The sequence below is a fragment of the Pan troglodytes genome, chromosome 11 (genome assembly GCF_028858775.2).
Source record: "Pan troglodytes isolate AG18354 chromosome 11, NHGRI_mPanTro3-v2.0_pri, whole genome shotgun sequence".
Taxonomy (NCBI): Eukaryota; Metazoa; Chordata; class Mammalia; order Primates; family Hominidae; genus Pan; species Pan troglodytes.
This window is the reverse complement of record NC_072409.2, coordinates 102,856,398-102,877,259: the sequence shown is the minus strand read 5'-3', so window position 1 is coordinate 102,877,259 and position 20,862 is coordinate 102,856,398. Positions and strand designations below refer to the sequence as shown.

Genomic DNA, 20,862 nt, shown 5'->3' with positions numbered 1-20,862 from the left:
ACTAACTCATTCCTCAAGAGTGAGAACTCACTCACTCTCTCAGGAAGGCATTAGTCTATTCATAAGGCATCTGTTCCCATGAACTAAACACCTCCCACTAGGCCTCACCTCCCAACATTGCCACATTGGGGATCAAATTTCAACATGAGTATTGTTGAAGATAAATCCCATCCAAACCATAGCACTGCCTAACACCAAAATCTGCACAGTTCTACACTAAGTTATACTCTAAATGCTAATCTGATAGGAGAAGCCCATAGGAACATGTAACAGAGTCCCACAATCAAGGAAAGATTCTCAGAGAAACTAAAGTAAGAAACTAAACTTACAGATAAATAGAATGTACCTAATTGAAGAGGAGGTAGTGTATTCTAGATAAAAAGAACAGCATAAGCAGAGATGTGGATAACATAGTCATGGTTAAGGAAATAAAAGGCCTGCACTAGTGCTGGAACATATGGAGGGAAAATGCTAGCAAGAGAAAAGTTAGAGGAGAATGCATCCATGTTGGTGTATATATCAATAGTTCCTTTCTTTTTATAGGTGAATAGTATTTCATCATATGGCTGTGCCACCATTTGTTTATCTGTTCGTCATTGATAGGCATCTAGATTGCTTCCAGTTTATAAATAAATCCATCATGATTTATTTGTATGAACATATGCTTTAATTTCTCTTGGACAAATACTTACAAAGGGAAAGGTGCTTATATAGGAGTGTGTGCTTAATTTTATAAGAAATTGTCAAGTTGTTTTCCAAAGTAGGTGTACCATTTTATATTCCTACCAGAAGTGTATAAGGATTACAGCTCCTCCATATATCCCTGTCAACACTTGGAATAGTCAGTCTTTCTAATTTTAGACCTCCTAATAAGTGATGATATCACATGGAGAGGTGATATCTCCATGTGTTTTCAATTTGTGTTTTCAGCTTTTCATGTAGTTATTTGTCATCCACATATCTTCTTTGGTGAAGTGTCTTTTCAAGTTATTTGCCCATTTTTATTGGGTTGTTTTCTGTTGAGTTTTGAGAGTTCTTTATGTATTCTGGATTAAAATTTTTTATCAGATATATAACTTGCAAATATTTTCACTTAGTCTTTGAGTTTTCATTGTGTTTACATCATGTTTTGAAGAGCAGAAGTTCTTAATTTTGATAAAATCTAATTTATTGATGTTTTACTTTGTGCATTATGCTTCTGGTATCATATCTAAAAATTATTTGCCCAGTACCAGGATCATGGAAATTTTCTTATGGATTTCATTTTAAAATTTTATGCTTTTTAGTTTTGCATTTGTCTTTGATTCATTTTGGATTAGTTTTGGAATCATATGGAAATGCAAAGGACCGGTAATGACCAAAAAAACTTTGTAAAGAAAGAACAAAGTTGCTGTACTACCTGATTTGAAGACTTATTATGAAGCTACGGTAATCAACAGAGTGTGTTATTGGTCTAAAATTTGACAAATAGATGAACAGAACAGAGTAAGAAGTCTAGATGCAGACTCACTCATATATGGTCAATTTATTTTTGACAAAGGTACACAGACAATTCAGTGGAAAAGGCTAACCTTTTCAATAAATCATGCTGGAACAATTAGATATACATATGCATAAATAAATATTGATCCATACTTCATACCATCCAAAGTTGGTTATAATTATAACTTAGCTAAGAAAAATGTGACAGATGAAGTCTTGATTGATAGGACAGATAAATTACTATTGCTAACTTATGTCAACAATAAAATTAAACTTATATAAGAGTAAAAATATCAGAAGGGGAAAAAAATTCACTAAAATAAAAATATTGTATATAAGATACATAGATAAAATAATAACACCAAAAAAGGAGGTACAAAGAGAAAAAGCTTTAAATTAGATCAAAGAGTTTTCTAAAAGGAAATGTCATCACTTTAGAAAAGAATGTCTTCTTATTCCACTTGCTTTCAAGTTTCCTTTTAGTCATGGAATTCTTTATTCAAGGGAAGTCTTAAGCAGAACCAAAAACAAATAACTGTGGTTGAAGCCAGGATGAGGGGCCAACAACCACATTAGCTTACCACTCTCCACCCCATCTTACTATACATACACAGAAACATCTACCATGAGGTTCATAGAATACTTTTGAAAGACCCTAAGTTGCACTCACTGGGTTCTTTGTGTTAATGTGGGAGAATTTGTTTAGGGTAGATAGAATTGTGAATCATCAGTATGCATATTTTTAGCTTAACTAGATGTATTAGTTTCCTAGGTCTACCATAATAAAATATCTCAAACTTGGGGACCTAATGGAAAAGAAATGTATTGTCCCATTTTGGGGGAGGATAGAGGTCCAAAATCAACGTGTTGGCAGAGTCATTCCTCCTGCAAACACTCTAGTGGGGAGGAAGGATGCTGTCTTGCCTCTTCCCACTTCTGGTAACTACAGACATTGCTTGCTTGAGGAAGCATAACTCCAATCTCCACCTCCTTCTTCACATAGCATTCTCCCTGGCTCTTTGTATCTGTACACAGCCATCTTCTTATGTGGACATCAGTCCTATTGGATTAGGGGCCCACCCTAAACTGGTATGGCATCATATTAACTAATTGTATCTGCAATGACTGTATTTCCAAATAAGGTCACATTATGAGGTACTGGAGATAAGGATTTCAACATGCCTTTTCTGGGGTGAACATAGTTCAGCCCATAACACTAAATAATTCCAACTTTTTCTTTCACTTTGTTGTGCCAATATTCACTCCTAATAACAATGTATTAGAGTTTGGTTGTTTTGGGGTGCTAAGCCTTATTAGATTTTATCATTATGTCTAACTTCATGGCTACAAAATGATACTTATCTGTTGCATTCTTCTAATTACTAGTGAAATTAAACATTGTTTTATATGTATAATGAGAATTCTAGTTTCTTCATTTGTAGATTACTTATTCATGTTTTTTGTCAATTTTTCTATTGGCTTATTTGTAATTTTTCATGGATTTGGAGAAAGTGTTTATAGCTTCCAGATACTAATGGTGGCTACTTAAATGTCTGCTACATTTTACATATTTAACAATTAAAACTTAATTTTTAATACAACTCACTCTTTTAACCTAAAAAGGTAGAAATGACAAGTTGGGGATGGAGGGGAAATACAGAGCATTTGTCAACTATGGAGGGAGTGTTGAAATTGTATTGTTTTACAAAATCCAAGATGTTCCATCATACATGCATGTACAAACACACACAGGCACACCCACACACGTACACACAGATGTACAAACATTCATAAACTGCTGATTATTCTTACTCAAAGGTGAAATTGCTGTTTCCAGGCAAGTAGCAAAGCTTCACGTGATGCCAGGCCCCTTACCAGAGAACTCAGAGGGATTTTCCACGACTTAGAATAAGATCAAGACAAGCTTCAATAACTAGTTTCAAACGATTCCCTCTATTCATCATATAAAACATTATTGCAGAACTAACGAAATAATCTGAGTGTCAACGTGCTGGGAAATAACATAAGATTGAAGGAAAGAAGGAATAAAGTAAGGAACTACATGGAGGAAGCCACCAACAGGAAATCTAAAATTTTATGATGGATAAAAACCAGCGTACCTTTAGAGTTTATTCTATTTGTAAACATCCAGGATTATGACTGGAAGAGGGAATGCAAATATCTAAGAATAAAAAGTGGTTGTTTTCACTTTAAACTCAGGAGGATTTTATAGATAATCTCTTTTTAGAGTATAATTTTTTCATTCATAAAAGTAGTGTGTATATACGTTCAAACCTAAAACAGAAAAAATATGCAGTCACACTAAACTCAAAAGAATTTCTTTCTGGTTTGTTTTACATATAATTTTTGTGTCTATTTCTTTTGGTTAACTGGTATGTTCCTTAGAATAACCTAGGTTATACTGCAGTAACAATTTAACTGTGATATCTAAGGGTCTTAATACAATGAAGTTACATTTATTGTTAACTCTGAGTGTCCAATACATTGTATTTTGCCCTACTCCACACAATCTCCAACTGAGGGAAGCTTCACTATGGAAAATGTAGTTTCAGAACACCTTTTAGTGGAAGAGTGAGAATACTGGAAAATCTCACAGAGATGTTTCTGTCCACATTTCATGCACAAAAACTAGTCAAAGGCCACACACAACTGCAAGGGTGCTAGGAGGGGTAATTTCCCCTAAGCCCCAGAAGAAAAGAGAACTGGATATTGGTAAGCATCATAGTGTCTACCAGAGCTAATGTGCTTTGTTTTCTTTTTGTTTTGGAGCAGAGGTGTTTTTTCTTGGTAATAGTTTCTGAGGAATTTTGACTTATATCTTTTTATCTTACCCAACCCAAATTTGTCTCAGAATTGCTGGGAATTTCCGTGTGCAATGCTATGTTGGCACTATTTAAGCTAAGCATATTACTTGTTAAATCCTTTCTGAAAAGGATCAGCTTAATATACTAGGGATTGAGCTGACAGATATGACCAGAAAGCAGCCCTGGAAGGTGGCAGGAAGGCAGCACTCCGTGCTCATAACTCTTCGTGAATTCGCCATTACAGAATTTTCAGTCCCAGCATTTCAACAAAACAGGAGTCCCTCAGCCTGAAGATTAGAAAGTAATGCTCCTTAACTTATTATTAATCTGAATTTGATTCCTCCTCCACAAATGTGGTCATTCACATTTGATTTTATTTTTCAGTAAATATATAGCCCTTTCTCCTTTCCTGTAAAGAAAACTTAAATAGCCATAAAAAATATTGAAATAATCCAAAAGTTAGATAGGGTAGGAAAAGTCAGTTTCAGGTTTAATAATGTCAAATATGCATTTTCACAACTTTAGGGGGAAAGGAAACTAAAATTTAAATCAAATTGAAAAAAATGTGATTTTTTTAACTGTTCTATACATTTTGAGAATTTTTTAATGCGAAGGTTTGATAGACAGCCATACTTTTATCACTGGACATAGTGATCATTACTCATAGACCTGCCTAGCATCTTACAAAGGATATTTCCTTTCAATTTTGATCTCTGTTTTTTATACATACACTGTACACTAGTTTCATTTGAGTAGGAGAGAAGTTATAATGTACTGATCATGCACTTATGGGTTTTGTCACTGAAATTTTAAAATATTCTTAGTTCAAACAAACTGTATTTGGCTTCAGGGCCCAGTATTAATGCCATCTCTATCATAATGTCTTAGAATTCACTAGAAGTAATTGCATGTTTGTTCTTTTGTCATAGCCCTTTGTCAACTAACCCCTCTAATAAAGAATTACTTTTTTAGGTTAATTGAGTGCTGTTTTTCTAACCTCATTGATTCTAAACTCCTTGAGAACAGAACATATCTTTTATTTAATGCTGCCAAAAACTCTACATTAACTTCCCATAGCTTTATAGTAACAGATTACCACAAAGTTAGTGGCTTAAACCAACAGAAATTTAATCTCTCCAAGTTCTAATTTATTCTCTTCAAGTCCAGAAGTCTGAAATCATTGAGCCAAAATCAGTGTCATCAGAGTCACACCTTCTCTGGAGTCTCTAGGAGAGAATCTGTCCCTGTGGCTTCTGGTGGCTGTCAGCTTCCTTGACTTGAAGGCACATCACTCCAGTCTCTGCCTCTATGGTCACATTGCTTCCTCCTTTTCTGAGTGTGTCTAATTTCCCTCTGCCTCTCTTTTATGAGGACACATGTGATGGCATTTAGGGTTTACCTGGATAATCTCTTCATCTCAAAATCTTCATCAAATCTACAAAGAGCTTTTTTCCAAATAAGATTGTATGTACAGGTTCCAGGAATTAGAACATGGACAGATCTTTGGGATCTATTATGAGCCTACCACATATCCCAACTCTTGCCCAGCTTGGAGCACAGTCCTAAAGTACCCAGTAAACCTTTGTTGATTTGAAAAATAATATCTTGAGGGCAGTAATTTTCTGTCTCTCCAGTTGTGACATCTCTTATCTCTACTTTTCCTGGGTTATTTCTTCTTCCGTGGACTGACTTCCTTGCTCACCATCAAAACCAATCTAAAATGGCATCCTTAATCTTGGAGAATTAAGAATTTTCCACTTCAATTCTCCACAGATTATTGATTCATTCTTTCCATGGCTTTATTCTGGAATTTGTGAGTGAGACAATCTAACTGGCCCACTCTATGTCCAGTGTGGATTGCTCACATAAGGCAGCTTCTGTCAAAAGAAAGAGCCCAAGATTTTGCTGATTCTCTATTAAGAAAGAATATATGGCAGAGGAGATACAACTGGTACCTCTACTATGGGGGAGGCATAGGAGAAATACTTTCTTAATCTTTGGTATGTAATATTAACTTTAGTCTTCATGTTTGCTAATCAGAGTTTTAGGACCTGGATTAAAGGAAATTTACTGAGTCACACTATCTCTTTGCTTTCTATGCTTTACCTCCAGAAATCTTCCTTTGATGGGCAACAAGTTTAAAACTTGTATACTCTTATGAGCTCAGAGCAAGACACCCGATTGTTTCTTACCCTACTTTAATCTCTAACTCTATATATGACATCTTTTGGCAAAATACTATACATTCCTTCTAGTTCTAATTTTCTAAACTTCAGCAGAGAAAAGTTGTGTCTTTTTTTAGAATTTTCAGATACGTTCTATCAGACTTTTTTACATTTTTGGTAAAAGGTAAGATGTAAGAATTTCATATGTAACATCAAAACAAACTGTATTTTGTAAGACTTGTCAAATAACATTCTCTGAGAGATTTGCATAGTATGTAGATAATTGTAATTGCAAACTAAATTATTTCACCAATATTATATCCTAAAGAAGATTTTATACATTTGTAAACTAAACTGTAACATTTGTCATTTTTTATTGTACTAAGAACATTTAACATGAAATCTGCCCTTTTAACTCACTTTTAAGCATACAATACAGTATTGTTAACTGTAGACACAATGATGTAGAGAGACTCTCTAGAACTTACTCATCTTGCATAATGGAAACTCTAACTCCATTGAATGGCAACTCCCCTTTTCCCACACTCACTAGTCCCTGGCATATACTATTCTACTCTCTCCTTCTATAAGTTTGTTCGTTTTAGATATCTCATATAAGTGGAATCACGCAGCATTTGTCCTTCTGTGACTTAGCATAGTGTTCTCCAGGTTTATCCATGTTGTTGCATATTGCAAGATTTCCTTCCTTTTTGAGACTGAAAAATATTCCACTGTGTGCTCATGTCACATTTTCTTTATCCATTCATCTGTCAATAAATGCTTAGGTTATTTCATATCTTGGCTATTGCTGATAATGCTGCAATGAACATGGGAGTTCAAATATCTCTTCAATGTTCTGATCTCATTTTTTTTGGTTAAATACCCAGAAGTGAAATTTCTGGATCATATGGTAGTTCTATTTTTAAATTTTTGAGGAACCTCCATATTGTTATCCATAGCAGCTGCACTACTTTACACTCCTACCAACAATGCACAATGGTTCCAACTTCTCCACATTTTTACCAGCATTTATCTTTATATATACATACTTATAAATACATAAAATGGGCATAGAAACAGATGTGAGGTAACTTCTCACTGCGGTTTGATTTGCATTTTCCTGATCATTAGTGATGTTGAGTGCTTTTTCATATACCTGGCCATTTGTATGTCTCCTTTGGAAAAATGTCTATTCAAGTAATTTGCTCATTTTTAAATTGAGTTATTAGGGTTTTTGCTATTAAGTAGTAGGAATTCCTTATATAGCTTGGATATTAATCTTTCATTATATCTATGGTTTGCAAATCTATGCTCCCTTTCCATAGGTTGCCTTATCAACTGCTGATTGTTTCCTTTGCTGTGAAGTTTTAGCTTGATGTGGTCCCACTTGCTTATTTTTGCCTTTGTTGTCAGTGCTTTTAGTGTCATATCCAATAATCATTGCCACAACCAATGTCATAAAGCTTTTCAGGAATGCTGTTATCTTAATGTATCATTCTCCACTAACTTGAACAACTTCAAACTAATGTAAAGTATACTTTTAGTAAGCAATTAAGAAGTAATATAAATTTCTAAATGAATGTATTTTATTGTCTCTCTTAAGCAAATCGTGAAATCTAAAAATTGAAACAGAAACAAAGGAAAAAAACAGAGAAGTTCTATCTTGTTGCTGCCAACAGGCTGGAAATCCCCTTTAAGAAAATATTTTAAACTTAAGGAAGCAGCTGGAAGCATTTAGATATTCCAAGACATTTCAACATTCCTTGTAGACTGTCATTTAAAAGGGATTTTTAATCATGTGTTTTAAAAAGAAATAAAGAGTGGGTTTATCAGCAAAGTGACTATTTGAAAAATTGCTTTTTTATTTGTAATCAAAGCAGAGATTTTAGGTGTTTGGCTTTAGAGAAAACATTTTCTCCTAAACCTTGAAGAAAATATCTCTGATTTATGTCTGCTGCTTCGCTCATCCCTGTACTCATTTTCAAAGCGGTATATGGCAGGGTGACGGAAGGGCGTTAATCTGACAGATATGGAACCAGTAATTAAGTAAAAAATGTTTATGCCATTTCCTCTTAACATTTTATGTATGTTTTTGCCTGCTATTTTACAGTTTGGACTTTTTAAAATATTGTTTTCCCAAGAGACTCATAAGCTTCTTTCTTAAAATGCTTCCATCCTTTTTGTTTAATTCCTCTCAAATTTTCCCAGGACATTCTTTTGCTCCCACAAAGTACAAAAGTTAATTTTAGAGTAGTTAGTTAGCTTTCAATGGATGACAGCTGTCCTGCTCACTCAGCACCCCCACGTTCATTGCAGCATTAATAACAGTAGCCAAGATATGAAAACAGCCTGCATGTCCATCAATAGATGGATGCATATAAAATATAGTACACACACACACACACACACACACACACAATGGAATATTATTCAGCCATAAAAAAAACAAGAAAATGATGCCATTTTCAACAATATGGATTATACTAAGTGAAATAAGCCAGACACAGAAAGAAAACTATTGCATGATGTCACTTACATGTGGAATTTTTAAAAGTCAAACTCACTGTAGCAGAGAGTAGAAGGGTAGTTACCAGAGGCTGGCAGGGGGGCAGTGGAAATGAGATGTTAGTCAAAAGGTACAAACTTGCAATTACAGGATTGATAGGTTTTGGGGATCCAACAGATAGCATGGGGACAACAGTTAATAATATTGCATTGTATATTTGAAATTTTCTAAGAGAATAGACTTTTTTCTTTTTATATAGTATATATTTTATTAGGTTTGTACAAATATATTCTCATATTACAAATGCAATTTAGTGGATGCATCTTCCTTTGATATTTGAATCATCTGAAATAACACAAACAGAACTATACATTCAAAAGAATTCTCATTTGGATAACAAAAAAAGACAAGGTAAACAACAAAAAGCTTTTCGTTTTTCACAGGTGGACACTGAAGTAGATCTAATTTGGTTTTCATTTTAAAAGGCCCCCAAACCAAAAGCAGCTTAAAAACTAATTAAAATGGATTTAAAATTTGTTTACTAAGCTATTGGTCTCTAGCATCATTTTCTGTTTTCTGTTGTTTTGATGCAGATTCTTCTTTGTCTGTTTCTTCTCTTGCTCTTTTTCACTGGTCCAGTTGCACCATTTTCATCATGTTCATCATCACTAACAAATTTCATTTTCTTACCCTGAAGCTGTACTTTTCCTTTAACAAACTCAGGCGAGGCAGCTTTATTAACCTTTCCTTTTAAATCTGCGACCTTTTGACTTCCATTTGTTTAGGGGTTCGTGTTGGTCTTTCATGATTTTTTCAATGCTTCTTTTTCCACCTGTCCTTCTAGTACTTCTCAAGTCACTTCTTTGTTAATTGTAGATTACCATTATTTGCATCTTTGGCTTTACCCAATGCTTCCTCGACTTTTTCTTTAAATCGAATTATTCCCTCTTTTGCACCTCTGACAACGTCTATCCATTTTAGTTCACCGTGACTTGAGAAAAGGATGTGTGAACCTTCTCTACAGATCTGATCATCTAAGTCACCCAAAAATTTCAGCAAGCATCCACTCTTTTTTCTCTAGAGATTTCATTTCAGCATCATGTAGCTTTTATTTTTCTTCTTGCTCTTCTTTAGCTCTTAATTTATCCTCCATAATATTTTGTCTGCTTTCTTCACTTTTTTCAGCAAAGTAATATTCTTTGAAAAGTTTTAGTAGGCTGTGTCTTTGTACTTCTGGCCAGGGGTCTCTACAAACTTTTTGGCAGATTTAATGTTGTCAAACACAGCAAACACTGATCCTTTAACTGCTTTATGCAATGTTCTTCTCATCGGTATATTTTGTACTTGACCTCTATCTTCTAATCATTCTTTTATGTCATCAACAGTTGCATCAGTTGGGAAGCCTTTGATACAAATAGATGTTTTTTACACCATTTTTATACCCATCGGTCACTTCAAGGAGGGGTTTACTTGGAGACATTCTGGTTTTAGTTTTATCTTCACTGATTTCCATGACTTCTGCCTTGGATGTCCTCAGTGCTTCCACAATTACATTAAAGTCTGTTGTGAGATGGTTTAACCTGTTGAATTTTATCAATATCTCCAAAGGTACCCACTGTTCATTTAGTTTGACCTGTTCCTTTAAAAATTTGTCCCACAGCAAATTGAAGTCTCCAAATTAATACTCAATTTGATGACAGATTTTAGCCTTCAGACCAGCATTTTCAGCCACTGTGGCATTCTTTAAGATCCCAGTTCTGCAGAGTCAAGCCACAAGCTCACCAACAACAACAGTAACATCTTGACTTCCCCCAGTAGCTCTTAAGTGTTCTTACCACACACACAAAAAATGGTAACTATGTGAGGTAACAGTATGTCAGTTAACTTGATTGTAGTCATCATTTTGCAATGCATACATATGTCAAATAATCATGTTATACACCTTCAATGCATACAATTTTTGTTGATGAATTGTACCTCAATGAAACTGGAAAAAATATTTTAATAAAGTAAAATAAAATTTGCATTTCTGATTTTATGAACCTGTCTTTTACCCTAGGAAGGCCAGGTCAAGGTTGGGGAAGGGAGGAAAGAATGATCTCTTTTTCTTAGTCATCCATACAATTTCTTTCTGTTGAAAATGTCTTCCTAATGCTTACTTTTGTTTTACTTATAATCTCTTAAAATGGAAAGATTTTAATGTAATCAAATATTTAGTATTTTCCTTTATAATATCTGCATAAAAGGCAAAAGAAGGGAGGAAATATGAAAATGAATGAGATTCAAGTTTAATAGAATTTGGCAAAAATAGCACCTTTTTCTTTTTAAATGATATTTGCTCTAGCATATGTGTATATTTGCTTATGTTTGTAGCTGATACCAGTTCTTGAGGTAAAGAAATTATTTCAGGTCTTGCCTATGATGGGTATCTTTGTAAGATCACTCTAAGTCCAGTGGAAGTTTTCTCAATTATGCAGGTGTAATATCTCCACAGTCATCTCATTTCAGGAGAATAAGGCTTAAACACACATGACTCATGCCACTCAAATGCCAGTAAGACCGCTAACCAAATATTCATTTAAAATTGGAAGCAAGTTCATAAAGCAATCAGTTAGTCAGCTGAAAAAAGTGTCCCCTCCATAAAGGACAGAGTCATGAATGAGTGTAAGAAGTTACTTAGATAATATAGAACTAGAGAAAAAGGAGTTGGGAATGGCACTATCCTAATACCTATCTTTGAATGTATTGACTGAGACACAGTCTTTATTTAATAGGGCCTAAATGGACTATTATGATTTAATTGCTATGACTGTGAGTAAACTAACAATTGTCCTTTTCTTATCATCACATTTATGACTTGTAGCATTGTTTTTATCAGTATATATTTGGAATATTTGATGAGCATCTTTTGGCCTTTTTTGAAGACATCCAAGTCAAATGTAGGATTCCAATTCTTCTTGAGTTAAATAAACTGACTTGTTAGTCTTGTTACTTGGGGGGTTTCCCACACATTGAGTGTCATGTTAAGCAAAATTTACTCCTAAAAGACAATTTAATGGGGTTGATGAGTAGGATACACAGGTGTGCAAAAATTGCAAAACTAATTGAAGATAATGAATGCTCCACTGCTCTGCCCTGGAGCCACAGAACAGCAGGTAACATGTCTTAGCTTTTTCTTTATTCTGTTTTTCAACATCTTCTTTGCCGATTGAGAAATCTGTTTATTTTTGGTACATTTAGAGTTTGGCAGTTTAAAATTTTCTGTTATTTATTTCCAAACCATCTGAAAATTTGTCAGTTTTTGTTTAACCTGTTAAAAATATTGAGTTGCATTTGTAGCTTTATACAAAGTAGTCGCTGGTTTCCAATATAGTTAAGGTTTGTAGATAAACACCAGTCCTAAGTAGAAATATTTCTATACCTCCAGCCAATAGGTAAACATGTGCATTATCAGATCTGATCATACTGGGTGATCAATGGAGATTAAATGTTTCCAATTTCATTACATGCATCTGATTAATTATCTGAGTACCAATTAGGCAAGCATTATTCTTTGCAATTCTAGAAAGAGACAAAATATGTGTTCCAAAGGTGGCTGGGTTGTTGTTGTTGTTTTGAGATGGAGTGTCGTTGTGTCACCCAGGCTGGAGTGCAGTGGTGCGATCGGGGCTCACTGCAACCTCTGCCTCCCAGGTTCAAGCGATTCTCCTGCCTCAGCCTCCTGAGTAGCTGGGCACACACCACCGCCCCCAGCTAATTTTTGTATTTCTAGTAGAGATGGGGTTTCACCATGTTGGTCATGCTGGTTTCGAACTTCTGACCTCAGGTGATCTGCCTGCCTCAGCCTCCCAAAGTGCTGGGATTACAGGCGTGAGCCATCGCACCCTGCCAAAATGGCTTTTTGAAAAGCTCTTTGAAAAGATGACATCCACATGTGAAAAGGTAAACATTAGGAAAGTTAAACAGCCTATAAAAAACAGTGAAATAGGTGTTTCCAGGAATTATACATTAATATAATACATAGAATAAATGCTGGGTTCAAATTAGTTTAGGGAAAAGGTCAATAAGCAAACTTGGTCAGAGATTGTTCCATTTCTGGTCAGACTTGAAGGATGGATAGAATTTGGGAAGAACAGAAGATAAGGGTGAAACTGTGGTTGGTTGGAGATACTAAATTGTGTGAACAGAAATGTTCTATTATTAGGTTGGTGCAAAAGTAATTGCAGTTTTTGCCATTATAGAAGAGTGACTCTATCAGTCTAAGTAAACATGGAGGTCAAGTTAGAATGCTCTACCTAATATCTAATGGCATGTTTGAACACTTCTTTTGTGTTCGTGGGAACTGTTTTAATAACGTTATAACAAAGCATATTCTATTGTTCAGAGTTTTGCTTTATGGACTTAACTGAGATTTCTCAGAAGCACGCTGTATGCTTGTTTTCCATTTTTACTAGCACTGGTACATAACCTGATACATAAAAGTCATTTACCAAATCTTAGATGAATGAAATGAGGCAAAAATAAATTCTGATAGATTTTTCTTTAATTCCTGGAGGTTACATTTTCAGTGAGAAAGGCAAGGGATACCTGAATATTCTCTGGTTTAAAGTGATATTCTATTGGCTTTCCTCTAAAAAGGAGATGAATTGAAAAACACACTTGAAAATACTGTGTTACTGCTGAAAGAAATCATAGATGACATAAACAAATGCAAAAGCATTCCTCACTAATGAATCGGAAGAATCAATATTGCTAAAATATCCATCTGTCCAAAGCAATCTAGAGACTCAATGCTATTCCTATCAAATTGCCAACATCATTTTTCACAGAGTTAGAGAATTATTCCAAAATTCTCACTGTTGGTGAGAATGTACAATTATTTCAGTCCCTGTGGAAAGCAGTTTGGAGATTTCTCAAAAAAAAAAATTGAACTACCATTTGACCCAGCAATTCTATTACTACATATAAACCCAAAGGAAAATAAATTGTTCTACCAAAAAGACACCTGCACTCATATGTTCATTGGAGCACTATTCACAATAGCAAAGACATGAAATCAACCTAGACACCCATCAATGGTGGATTGGATAAAGAAAATGTGGTACATATACCCTCATGGAATACTACACAGCCATAAAAAAGGATGAAATCATATCCTTTGCAGCAACATGGATGCAGCTAGAGGCCGTTGTCCTAGGTAAATTAACATAGAAACAGAAAATCAAATATAGTATGTTCTCACTTACAATGGGAGCTAATTCCTGAGTACACAGAAAGATGGGAATGATAGACACTGCGGACTGCTAGAGTGGGGAGGGAGAAGGGCAAGGACTGAAAATCTCCCTATTGGTTACTATGTTCACTATCTGGGTGACAGGATCAGTAAAAGCTCAAAGATCACCATCTGGCAATATACTATACCTTGTAACAAATCTGCACATATACCCATGAATCTAAAATTAAAATTATTTTTAAAAGAGATTCAGGCCAGGTATGGTGGCTCACACCTGTAATCCCAGCACTTGAGGAGGCTGAGGCAGGAGGATCACTTGAGCTCAGGAGTTCAAGACCAGCCTGGGCAACAAAGTGCGACCCCTAGAGAGAGACAGAGACAGAGAGAGAGAGAGAGAGAGAGAGAGGGAAATTCAAATCACAAAAACTAAAAAATAATCCTATGTTAAAGTTAAATAGGATTATTTTTATGTATTAATGTATTCACTCAATAAATATTTATTGGATACTTAGTACACACTGGATACTACTGTTCTGGGGAAGATGATATAGTGATTAACAAAGTTAATAAAACTTCTGTCCTCATGGAGCTTACATTCTGGTAGAGGGAAACAAACTAATTTGTTAAAAAAGTAAAAATTATTATATGAACTGTAGTTTGTAGAAATTGACCAAATTGTTCGCTTCTTTCTGTATCCCCACCTTGGCTGTGTCATGTCACCATGCCTGAATTCTGATTCTGCATTTGGCCATGCCACCTGCTTTAGCCAATGGGGCACCTTGCTAGTTTGCTGATGGTTGAGAGGCACATGCCACAGAGGCAAGACTCCCACCTCACTGGGCCCCGCCTAGATTAGCCAGCAGCCAGGGGAGCCACAGACCTGGAAACGAGCCTAGCCCACATCAGTGGAGCTGCCTAGAGACCCACAGTTGGCCACAGACACAGGACAGATCAGACAAGCACTGCACACTTGGAGCTAAATAAACGTTTACTGTTGCACACCATGGGATTTGAGGTTCTGTGTGAATGCAGCATTTTTGCAGCAATGGTGATAATTGTGTTTGAGAAAAATAAAACTGCAAATGTCAACAGGGAGAGCGGGGAGGGGGTCGTTTGCAAGTTTATGTAAGGTAATCAGGGAACGTCTCCCTGAGAAGATGACACTTGAGAAAAGACTTCAGGAGGTGGGAGAGGGACCTGTCTCTATCCAGGACGGAAGGGGGAGTGCTTCAAGCTGAGAAAAGAACATGTCCGAAGAGAGAGCCTCCTATGTCTGAGGATCCCAAGAAAGTCAGTGTGACCGGAGCAATGGCGAAGAGATGAAGGAGATGAGGTCAGTAAAACCAAGGGAACAGAACAGACCCAAATTCTGTGGCTCTCCAGGAATTCTCAAAGCTGTGTTATGCTTACACGCCTTGTGAATTCTAGAATGGGCATTTGGAGTTCTGCAATTCCTCACATGTACTTGATAATCCAACCCTTTTTTATACAGAGCATCTCAAAGCAAGAGAGCCTGCAGAACCCTCGTGTGGGAGGGCTAATTTATTGACATGCAGATAAACGTGTTGCCTTAATCTTAAGGTCCCAGGCTAGGCCCAGATAGAAATGTCTGAGACAGGTTGAAGCTAGCACCCTGAGTATGTTCCAGAGGCTCCAGGCTCTCAGGTGGAGCCAAGTCAGCTTCAAATCACACCCCTCCAGCTACGTGACTTGACATGCAGCACATATACTGGATTTTATCATTAGAAAAGTTTCACATGTGGCATATTACGTCAGCACATGAATGTTCCAAATGAAATAAAATTCTACCAGGGGAAAAAATTAGATAGTGTGTTAAAATACACGGAAGTTATAAATCACTAAAACATCCAGGCTTTCCATTAACAAAGAAAAGAAAAAAAAAAGCCAGGGTAGATTCTCCAGATGGTCTCAATCCACATCATTTGGGTGGAAACCAAATGCTTCAACCTGTCTCGGCAAAGAACATCTCGTTTCGAAATAAAAGTAAGAAATGGAATGCCTATGGTGATTTTGAAGATGGATTAATGTTTAAGTGACTTACATTAAAATGCACATGGCTATCGATTTCCTACAGGAAGTATCATCTCAACCCAAAGCCCTTACGCTGGAGAGGTTCTGCTGTCTGTGTTGAATTTAAGACAAATGTATACATGACACAAGCATTTTCATTCATAGTCTATTATTTTATTCTAAACTCCCCTCTTTTCCTAACTCCTTCATTATACCTTTTCACCCCCACTCCTTGCAATTATAGCTACTTCTTTTAAAGCAATAAAGGATTTTAAAGGGGAGAATGTATAGCATCTCCACCAAGTACAATCCACAATGTGTATTTTATTTGAGTTGTTAAAGTTCTTGGCCATCAGAGATACTACTGAGTATATTATGGCTTCCGTATTTTCCATCTGTCTTATTTACATATTGATATAAAATGGCATGTGTAGAAACACCTTGAAATAATGTAAATTAAGCATTTTGCAAAGGAACATGTCCCTTAAACAGCATAGTACATACATTTTTTAAAGTTTCCATGTAAGTACGAAATATCTTTCTGCAAACTGAGAAGAGGCAAATTTTCCTTTGCTCCCTTGAAAGGTCTGTATTTCCTCTGTTCATGACTGATCAGACTCTTCTAATTCCTTTTCAAAACTGTAGGCCCAAAGGAGACTTTTCCCCCAATTTCTGATCCACATAGCTTACAGGGGAGACTTAGAAAATATCTGTAATATCCAGGAAATGGTGTGTATGAGACAGCCGGAAGCAAGTCTCTGAGATTCTCCTGCTATGCAACCTACTATCTACCTCCTTTCAGAAATGTCTGGGTTATTCCTCCTATTGGAATGGAGACTCCACATGTAAGCATCACGCTGCATCCTTAGAGGTAGTAGAGGGGGAATATCTATTGTTTACCTACCTTAAGAGAAGCCCTCTCTACTAGATCCTCAAAAATATCAAAGTATGGCACCATTCCTGGCCACAAGACAGATACATTATAGTTGGGTAAATAAGGTAGCATTTCTATTTTTAAAAAAATATTAATTATTCAAAATAAATTGAGTTCAGATACTAATACTATATTAATAGAAGTGCAATAGAATAAGAACTTACTCTGGGATGAGTCAGGCCATCCGGGTAAACTTCAGAGGGGTAGAGACTTTGATTTCACAGCTTTGATAACACAGCTTTGAGAATTCCTTGTAACATAAGCCCTGGACTCAGGCAGGTTGAGAGACGTGGAGGTGGCTGCAAGCAAGGCTTTTGGTGGGTACATCTATTCCTTAAAACAGATAAATAAATAAATAAAAATAAAATATATTTAGTGAATCGGATACTATCATCGGTGGAGAGATAGTAAAAAAAAAAAAAGCAAGATAGAATGTCAGGTCCTTTAGATTTAATATTATAGAGTAAAAAAGCAACAAACATGTAATGGGAAAAAAAATCATCACATCAAATTGTGATAAGCATTATAGGAAAATAAAACAGGATGACGGCACAGGGAGGAATAGCCACTTCAACCAAGATGGTGAGGGAAGACCTTTTTAATGAGCTGGCATCAGAAAGCTCATCAGAAATTGACCTGGGACAATGGCTGGGCAGAGAATGTGCAGGGCAGGATTTCCTCAAGTCTAGGTTGTAGAACTCTGGCATCCTGGGACATGTCTAAAAGTGATCAAGAAAAAAAGAACCTTTTCCATAAATTTCCCATGTGGAGATTCATAATACACATTAGCAAATTAGAGATGCTTGAAAGTCCACAGTAAGGACAACCTATTCAACTCAATGCTTCTCTGACGTGCCTGAACATGATGGTTGTTTTTTGGGGTTAGTTGTATATGTCTGTGTTGGGAGTCACTGGGGAGGAGAGGCCAGTTGTACTCTAATAACATCTCTACTACTGGTTTGCAAAATGCTGTTCATGGCAAACTAAGAAGTTTGAAGACTCCAATAGAATAAAACCTGAATGGAGCTTCCTGTAGTTGTGCAACATGTTGGCCTGTTTAGAGTTTGATCTATAATAAATAAGAAGCCATTTTAATTTTCGTACAGGAAACATACAGGGTAAAAGTGTCTGTTTTGATAGTGTTACCCTGACAGTGATAATGCTGAGTAAAGTTAATGAAGGAAAGAAAACACAGAGTAGTTGGGAAAGTATTGCTCTAGCCTAGGCAAGAATGCTTGAACCTCAACAACAGCAAAGGAAATGAACAGCCAAGGGAAGATATGAAAGATTACTAAAGAAGAATTTGCCAAACAAGAGAAATTGCCAGATATCTGGAACATGGGAAAGATACTAAATATTGAGTTGGAAGCAGTGGGTTGGTATTAAGGTGATAAATCAGAAATAACAACAAAAAAGTAAATAACATTATAACAAGCAAACTGAGGACAGGCAAGGACAGCAGATGAAATGGCAATAAGGATTGAAACAAAATTTTGGTTATGATATGAATAGCCTAGAGTGAAAACTTTAGGAGTTTATTACTCATTTTATAAGGAAGCTACTAAAGCTTTCTTAGTAGGGCATGGGAAGATTAGCAGTATATTTTTGTAAGCTTTGTTGGGTACCAGTGTAGTTTAGAATTAACTGGAGAAGGGAGACAGTGGAGCAGTGTCTAAGAGACAACAGTGGGAAAAGGAAAGAGGAGAGAGAGACTCAAGCTGTTTCACTGCTAGAATATGGCAATAGGCAGGGCCAAGTTTATAGCAAGCACTCACAGGTAAAGAAAAGTCAAGCATGGGCCGGGCGCGGAGGCTCACGCCTGTAATCCCAGCACTTTGGAGGGCCGAGGCGGGTGGATCACGAGGTCAGGAGATCGTGACCATCCTGGCTAACACGGTGAAAGCCCATCTCTACTTAAAAAAAAAAAAAAAAAATTAGCCGGGCGTGGTGGTGGGCGCCTATAGTCCCAGCTACTTGGGAGGCTGCACTCCAGCCTGGGCGACAGAGACTTCGTCTCAAAAACAAAAACAAAAACAAAAACAAAAATCAAGCATGATAATATTGTTATCAAAATATCAGAATGGAAAGAGGGGGAAGGCAGTCAAAGTTAAGGGTGGAGGCAGCAGGTGAATGAGAACAGATTCTCAGTTCCATCTGGAACAAGTTAAGTTTGAGTAGCTGGTGGGTTAATCAGGAAGACACATTCTGCAGACAGCCAAAGCTGAAGGGAGATGAAGACTGTAGAGACAATTAGGTTATCACTGAGGTTAAAAGTACCAAACAAGACTGTCCTGCCTCCACGACTTACTCTCTGTGTGACTCTGTGAAAGTTACTTATCTTTTCTGTGACTCAGTTTTCTCTCTCTCTTTTTTTTTTTTTTGAGTTGGAGTCTCACACTGTTGCCCAGGCTGGAGCGAAGTGGCGCAATCTCGGCTCACTGCAACCTCTGCCTCCCAGGTTCAAGCCAGTCTCCTTGCCTCAGCCTCCCAAGTAGCTGGGATTACAGGTTCCCACCACCACGCTCCGCTAATTTTTGTATTTTTATTAGAGTCGGGGTTTCACTATGTTGGCCAGGCTGGTCTTGAACTCCTCACCTCAGGCAATCCTCCCACCTCAGCCTCCCAAAGTGCTGGGATTACAGGCATGAGCCACCGTGCCTGGCAGAAAATAACATTTTAATTTTGTCATCATGTTTACATAAGTTCTAATTTTTTTAGGTCATGTAAATATAGAGCAATTTAGGCAGAGAATAATTTCAATTATTGACCACAAGAATTGTTTGTTTGTTTTAAAGAAAGATTTTTTTCTTTTCTCTCAAAATGGTACTGTGACCATAAAGACATTTTCCTATAAATTCATAAAGAAAATAAAGATAGTTTGGTGCTTAACACTCAGGACACCTGGAGGTAAAATAAATAGTTGCCAAGGACTGTATTTACAATTATATTTTATATGAAGTAACACATGGTCTTATTAGCTTCAGTTTAATATAATTCTCCCTGCAAATGTCAGTTGAAGTGAAAAGAATCTTCCGAAGAAGCTGAACCGGAAGCCGATATGCTTACAAGCATGGGCGTTGGGTTGTGGTTTGATTTGGTAGGGAAAGTAATGGAAAACTCTGGGCTTCCTAGGTCCCTCTTCCTTGACGTATAGGCCGCAGTGATTTGGCAAAAGCAGAATTGAAGGAGAACTTTCTGAATTTTTTCAGCGGTAGTATATGACCCCATTATAAACACCAACTGTGTGGGCTGAGCACGTGTGAGCAATGGAAGTGAACAACCTAACACAAGATGAGACAAGGATGATTTAGTGAAGAGTCGCAACGCCTTGAGAACATAGCCATAAAGCAGGTTTATTTTCCCAATCATTGTTAACAAATATGCTCTGCTCATTAAGATCACATTTTTTTTTCAAGCTTGTTAGCTCATCTGATCATATAAATTTTCACTTGTTTTATGTCATTAGAGGAGTTCCTTTTTCCCGCTCTGGCGCCTCATTGTTGGAGCAGGGCCATGTCCACGTGGGACTTCAGCGAGGGAGGCTGCCGCTCTCCCTGAACGCTGCGATCGCTGAGGCCTAGAGGCTGGGTATGAACACAAGAGTTCTTCCAGCTTCCTACTACTTGCTGTTTTGAGTCTAAAATTATCAGAGCTTGTTCATATTTATTCATTTATTTTTGAGATAG

General features: G+C 36.6%; 1 long non-coding RNA gene and 1 pseudogene across 1 annotated transcript in view; both read right to left on the bottom strand.

The window, feature by feature from the left end:
* Window positions 1-20,862, bottom strand: part of LOC134807612 (uncharacterized) — a 30,036-nt gene that overhangs the window by 7,305 nt on the left and 1,869 nt on the right. The window contains exon 2 of the long non-coding RNA XR_010148502.1: window positions 17,341-17,509. This is a non-coding gene — a long non-coding RNA (uncharacterized LOC134807612). The remainder of the gene's footprint in view (window positions 1-17,340; window positions 17,510-20,862) is intronic.
* Window positions 9,433-17,105, bottom strand: LOC740710 (lupus La protein-like; annotated as a pseudogene).